Here is a 7,634-nt window from a genome sequence, read left to right on the forward strand (position 1 = left end):
GATAGAATTATTACCATAGAGTCAGAATGGTGTCTCTTCACCTTTGGTCCACATTGATAAAATCCATTCTTAAAGTGAAAGGTTTGACCTAGAAGCTAGATTATATTCTCATAGTTGGAAAGGAATGGGGAAATGGAGTAACACTTTTAAGAGTTTCCAGGTCAGGCACTGTGTGAAATGATTTTTCCCCAAAATATTTTATTGTTTCTTAGGTAAAACTTTATGTAGCAAAGTAGGCTCCCATTTAATAACATGTACAAATTATTCTGTGACATTTATTGTTATTTTCACAATGTGTTAGTGTTCTCATCTCCCTTCTGTTTGTCCTCTTTCCTTTGATCTAGCTTCCCTTAGCCCACATTTACTTCTGGGTAAATGTTGACCTTTTGGTTCATGTAGTTGATTGTTTAAGGTATACATTGTTGTTATTGTTCAGTGCCATAGAGTCAGTTCTGACTCATACAACCCTGTATAGGGTTTCAAGGAGCTGCTGGTGGGTTTGAACCACCAACATTGTAGGTAACAATCTGGTACTTATTCTATAGCACCACATCAGTACTCCAAAAGAATAGTCAATAGTGGTACCATCTAGTTCTTCTGATCTCAAGTAAGATGAGGCCATGGTTTGTGGGGGCTGTTAGTCCTGTGGACTAGCTTCTTCCTTGAATCTTTGATTTTTTTTCATTCTCCACGTGAGTAGAGACAAATAGTTACATATGTACAGTAATGCTTACAGAGGAGAATTTTCAAGTGGGAAATAAAAGTGACTAGATTATTAAAGTAAGCCTATGAAAAATCAGATAAAAAATAGCAAAAACTATTGCTTCATTCAAATAATTTCTTAGAAATGTGTAACCAAAGGAATTTGCACATCATTAATTCTAATTTCTTTCTTTTACAGATAAGGAACTGATGTCCAGAAGGTTCATGTGACTTTCTGTTACTGACATCAAATAATACTATGAAAAGACTGAAAATGTGTCCATTTTAACAGTTTAATCCTTTATTTCAACCAAAAACCTTATTGTCACAATTACTCAACGTTTCCTTCAGCACTGAGGAGAAGGTGGCCATAAGTGACCATTTACTCCTAGTAACTCAGAATTTCTGAAGCTGGCATCTCAGAAAACTTATGAGTCGCCAGTACATGATACATCTGTAGTAAATTCAGACTGGCTAAACTGCTCTCTTTGCTGCTATTGGGACCATCTCCCTTAGATAGCTAGATGGATAGTTTTGTATCTGAATCCCTAAGGGGTGTTGTCTCTTCAGCTGAAAGGTCATTGTTGTTCCTCTTCATCTTAGATTATGAAAAATAAGTAAATTACACCTTCAGGAAACATGAAGGACAACATGAACTCCCCTGATTCTGAGAGAAGAAATTAAGTGAGGGTCTAAACTTGGCATTTTCAAATAGTGGCCAACAGGAATGATAACTCAACACTAGGGATGGTTAAGCTATTTATGCCTAGATGAGATGCAAGGAATCTTCAAAACATTTCTAGAAGTATTCCATTATCTTTTTAAAAATGTTTTATTGTGAATTATGTGATAGTTTACATGGGAGAACATTAGCTTTACATTCATCCTATCGTATATCATTTCATTGCCATGGTTACAATCCCCTCCATGCATCATTAACCAACCAAAGGCCTGCAAGCCTGCCCCCGGATCGTCAGCACACAGCCCCTCTCCCTCTCTGGGTCTAAAGTCCCCAGCCACTTTATCTCTCCACGTCATCATCTCTGCCTCCATCTCTGGTGTCACTGCTTCTCTGGGTAGGGTCCTGCTCTCCGCTCTTCTTCCTTGATGGTCCCAGAGACCTTCGCTCCTAGACTGCAAAGTCAATCACTCCCCTCCTTTTGCTACAAAACATCTACCTTTACATTCCCAACCCTCACAATCAGTCCTGATAACAATTATTCACTATTGTATCATAAGAGACCTATCCGAATCTCTTTTCATCAGCCCCGCCCAGACAGATTGGATACTACTCAGTTGGAGATTCTACATTCCTCCATGCCCTCTAGATCTAGGCTATCTCTTGAAAGCTTGTAAGCCAGTCACTTCTTGCCTTTGTAGCCCGCCCCCCTCACCCCCCCCATTTTGGGTAGCCAATGTCCAAATTGCCCATCCCTGTCTGCTCTGTGTATGGAGAGGGTGGGAATGATCCTCGCTGTAAAGAATTGTTCCCTCTTTTGAGTTAATGCATCCATATGTGTAGGTCAACTTCATCAAATTGTATCAGATTATTCTTTTTTTTCCTCTTCTTTCTTCTTCTAGTTGAGCTCTGATCATCCAATCATTGAAGCCAGGTCAAGTGGGTATTATCTGCAAGTGTGGGTGTTCTTATGCTTATGCCCTCTCTTCTTATCAGCTGGACACTTTCCTCTCCACTCTAGTCCTCTGTGGCTATGTCACTGACTCTGGGCCCAAGAGTCCCCAGGCCTTGCCATACTGCTGGCCAACCAGGTCTCCACCCAAGTTCACTGGAGTCTATTGAATGTTGTAGTGCTTAGCTCACAGCTTCATTGTTGTTTTTCCCTCACTTCCCCTTATCAGTGACGAATGTGGTCACCAATCAGAGCATGTATTCCCACTGAGTCTTAGTCTTGGAAGGGGATTACCCTGAGGGGAGCTGACCACTTGCCTTGATGTCTCCTGGGTGAGCAACTTACTTCTTCTAGTAATAATCAGTCGGTCTGCTTTTATTGTTTTGTATTTTTCCTGTTGGTCTTTCTTTCAAGAAGTATCTTATGTTTCTAGCCACTTCAGGCTGGTCTGCTTGTCTTTCAAGTGGAAATTTCCCACCTCAGAAGATTCCAGATGAGATTCAGGGTTCAACCTATAATCTTATGTAATGCAGAGGCTCTGCAGGAAGCCTCCTTCACTAGTACTTTGTAGCCCCTAATTAGGTATTCCAATCAGTTATAGGCAGAAGACAGACTCACAAGCTTTCTATGGTGATATTTCTGGCTATTCATTTCTCTCCCCGTCAAGAGTCTATTTTATGATGGTATACCAGACAAAACAATATTCAAAAAACAGCAAAGCATCTTAACATTATTTCCCCTCTTTTCCCCATTCCCCGTGTCTCAATCTCTGTATCCCAGAGACCTGTTGTTCCAAGGTTGTGCATACATCATTATTTAACTCTGTCCCACTTAACCCATGCAAACCTACCTAATTGCTTTCCTGTCTGCTTTGTGCTTGCATTCCCCTCCCCCTTCTTGTGTATTGTCCCCTTGTAACACCCAACTATCCTGGGTCTATTCCATATCCTGTGCTTCACCTTCGCCTCTCCCCTCCCCTCACCCCCCACATCCAGGTAACCAGCAAAGAATACCCCCTCCCCCGCCCCCTGTAGTATATGTTCTTTTACTTAGTCTTTTACAATAGTGGTCCTATGGAGTATTTCTCCTTTTGTGACTGACTAATTTCACTCAACATAATGTCCTAAAGGTTCATCCATGTTTTGCGGTGGCTTTCAGCTTCCTTGTTATTCTTCAAGATAACATGATATTCCATTGTGTGTATGTACCACAGTTTGTTTATTCATTCTTCAAATGATGGTATTGCTTTCCTAATGTCCTTTTCAGCGCTATCGTTTTTGGTATAGAGGAATCCAACTGATTTTTGTATGTTGATCTTATATCCTGTCACTTTGCGGAATCTTCCAATGAGGTCTAGTAGCTTTTTCACTGAGACTTTGGGGGGTTTCTACATATAGGATCATATCATCTGTAAATAGAGTATTACTTCCTCTTTACCGATTTGGATGTGTTTAATTTCCCTGTCTTGCCATATAGCTCTCGCTAAGACTTCCAGCACAACATTGAATAGGAGTGGTGACAAAGGTCATCCTTGTCTGGTTCCTGTTTGCAGAGGGAAGGCTTTCAGTTTCTCTCCATTGAGAGTGATGTAGGCTGTTGTTTTTGTATATATGCTCTTAATTATGTTGAGGAATTTCCTTTCAATTTTTGCTTTGTTGAGTGTTTTTATCAGGAATGGATGTTGGATTTTGTCAAATGCCTTCTCTGCATCAATCAATATGATCATGTGGTTCTTTTCCTTTTTCATATTTATATGGTGGATTACATTGATCGTTTTTCTAATGTTGAACCATCCTTGCATCCCTGATATGAATCCCACTTTATCATGATGTATTATGTTTTTTATGTGCTGCTAGATTCTGTTGGCTTGAATTTTGTTGTGAATTTTTGCATCTATGTTCATGAGGGATATTGGTCTATGATTTTCTTTGTTAGTGATGTCCTTCCCTGGTTTTGGTATGAGGGTTATGCTTGCTTCATAAAATGTATTAGGGAGTTTTCCATCCTCCTCTATATTCTGGAATAATTTGAGTAGAATTGGTGACAGCTCTTCCCTGAATGTTTGGTAGAACTCACCAGTGAAGCCATCTGGGCCTGGACTTCTTTTGTTTGGGAGTTTTTTGTTGACCGGATCAATTTCTTCTTTTGTTATGGGTCTTTTCATGTTTTCTACTTCACTGTAAGTTTATTGTCCACCTTTGCTCTGAGCTTCCCACAGCATTATTCCATGGTGGGTGTGCTCTCCCACTTGGTCTTGCCATTTGGTCTCACCCAAGTTGTTGGCTCTGGGCCGCCAAGCCAAGCAGATTCAAAAGTACCAATTTCTTACTTCAGCTTCAAGTTCCACTAGCTATAAGCATTCAAACTTTTAAAATAGTCCTATCTATGTGGTTCTGAGTTTTGGAACTCTGCCCTGAATCTGTTTTGCCTGGTATTCTGTGGTATTGCTGATGGCGAACCTCACTCATCTCTACCCTAGGAGTCATCAAACCTCACCTCCTCCATTATCTTTTAATTCTGCTTTCCCACAAACTTTTTGAAGGCCTTTTGTAAATTCTTAAGTGGCTGATAACTTGTAGCAAGTGGCTGTGTTAATCATTTGGTTAAACAACAAATAATTACTATGCATTTACTGTATGCGAGGTCCTTGTGAAGCATTGGACACATGGTGATAACAAGCTAGTCCTTGCTGTCAGACGTGCATTCAAGTAAAGAGAGAAAGGCATCAAACCATGAATATCAAATTCAAAGAACAAAAGTAAGATCCGTTTAGATAATTACAGAATCGAGACTAAAGTGTAAGCCTAATTTATATCATGTACTATTCCAGACATAGTCTCATGGTCTTATGTACCTTACAATTTAGTGGGTGACACAAACAGTAAATAATATACATCATAATAATAAGTCTTATGCTAGGTACGAAGATATGAGCTATGGAGAAAGCAAAGGGCAAGAAGGACCAGGAGTGCTGGTATAAGCTTTTGGTGAAAGAGGGCTTCACAGAGCTGAGATGTGACCCAAAACTTGAAGAGCATGAGCAAATACACCATTGCAGATGTGTGGAAAGAGTCAGATGTTGGAAAAACAACAGAGGAGCCAGTATGACTGAAGCAGAGTAAATGAGGAGGAAAAGAGTAGGAAATGAATCCAGAGAGTTTGAGCATGTACAGTAATACAACTATTTTGGTTTTTCCTCTAAGAAAAATATGTTCTCTACTCTCATTCTAAGATGACTGTATGCATAAAAATCAAGGTGTTCTATCCAAATTGATAGAAAAGGATAACCTTTTTGTAGGAAGGCCTGGCTCTACGTGCATTGGCAAGACCATTGGATGGAATCTCACCATGAAGTTAGGTTGAAGTTGTCCTGTGGATGGTAGTAGGTAGGTTTACCTGATATGCAAGTAAGTTACCTGTCACTTAAAAAATGAAAAGCATTGCTTCTTTGAAAATATTTATTGTTTATACTTTAAATCTTAGAGCTTTTCAGACTTTCTAAAAAGGCAGTAGCAAACTATCCTCTAGAATTAAAATATAGACACACATAAAGCCATGTTTAAAAAACAAAGCACCTGGAACAGTCTATAAAGCTTTAAATTTCAGTAGAGCACTAATTTAATCAGGAAAAGTTTACAACAGTTTTGCTGTCTCCATTAAGCATGTTATGTGATCTCTGAGAACTCTTAGTATCTGCATCGAAAAGGGAAGTTTTACTCTTTTATCTTTAACAGATGTGGACATCAAATGTTTATGGGTGTGAAAAAAATTTTCCATTTAGGAAACCCGGGAAACTAGCAGGATTTTCTCTTATAATTTTGTTTAATGCACAAAACGTTTCTTTTGAAATCACTGAGGCCACATAAACATTAAAGAAGCAGTGTAGAATTTTCATAACACATGCTTGTCTGTCAAAGCTGGTTTTGGCAGACTTTGTCCCAAAGTGATCTTTGGTTTGGTAGTTTCTCAATTGCCAGCCAGCCTTGACCTTCCAGAGGTATCCAGGAGTGATGATGCATGGGTCCACAGAGACTACTTTTGTGGGGCTCCAGATTTTTTGCTAACACTCAAGCCAAGTTTTCTTTTTCTGAAATCATTGTATTCATCTTTGCCTTCTCCCTCTGCAATCATTTCTAGAAATTAAATGAAACTGCATTGAGAGTAACACGAATGAAAAATAATCCATTCACATTTTATTGTTTTAATATATTTTATTATTATCACTAATGTATTATGTTTCCCAACCTTTTATTCTTCTATCACCCTGTGTTAGCCATGCCTATAAGGGGTGTTGAGTGAGGATAATAACAAACTTTCTTTCAAGTGGGAATGCGCATGTGAGAAGTGTGGGGAGGGGTAATTGAGGTTTATTTTCTCAAAGCAAAGAACTCAGGACTGCATTCTTCAGTTAAATAGAGTGGGTGTAGAGGGCAAATATTGTCCATCAGTCTTTATTTTGTGTTTAATTAGCTAATAGAGTAGGAATGATTCAGAATGGGGTCTTGCTGTGCTTGTAAGATAAGCACTAGTCTCCTAACCACAAGGCCTTTGGTTCATTCCTCAGAAATGCTATACATGGTCACTATGAGTCAGAACCAACTCAGTAGAATTTAACAACAAAACCCAAGTCAGAATTGATTCCGTTGCAATGGGTTTATGTTAATTGCTAAAATAAAATTTAAAAAGAAGGTGCTTTGTGTATATGAAAAGCTCTGGACATTTAAAAAGGATGTACTTTCTCATTATGTTGAGAACCATTTCTCTTATCTACAAACTCACCAAGCCTTGACTACATTGTTACTTTTGAGTTTTGATTTCAAAGTAAAATATAAAGAGTAATATCAGAATACTTATTTTTGGATGCTGGTATATACTGCATTCCTATCAGCATATACTTTTAATCTACTTGTGACAACTGGCTGTAATCAATTTCTGCTTTTGTTTATAATATCATCCTTTCTTGTGGTTTCTTGGGTAAAAGCCATGGAGTTTCTCATTTTGTTGAATCTCTGTGTGTTACTGATTTAAATAGAATAACTGTGACGAGTGGGCACCTCACAATCTTATATGCAGCTAGTGGTTTTTTTGCCCTTGGGGCCCTGAGTTTCAAGCATTTTGATTTGATTTGTCTATTCTCTTTCTTAAAATATATAACTAAAAACCTATGTTTCTCTTCAGTTAGTCTTAGTTATTCTCTTTGAAAAAGGATACAAATAGATATATTCTTCCATGAGAATACCCTAGCCTCAATCTTTCGGCTTACCATCTTGTAATATCAAGTGGCACTGCTCCTTAATCAAT

The sequence above is a fragment of the Chrysochloris asiatica genome, unplaced genomic scaffold (assembly GCF_000296735.1).
Source record: "Chrysochloris asiatica unplaced genomic scaffold, ChrAsi1.0 scaffold00039, whole genome shotgun sequence".
In the NCBI taxonomy this organism is placed as follows: domain Eukaryota; kingdom Metazoa; phylum Chordata; class Mammalia; order Afrosoricida; family Chrysochloridae; genus Chrysochloris; species Chrysochloris asiatica.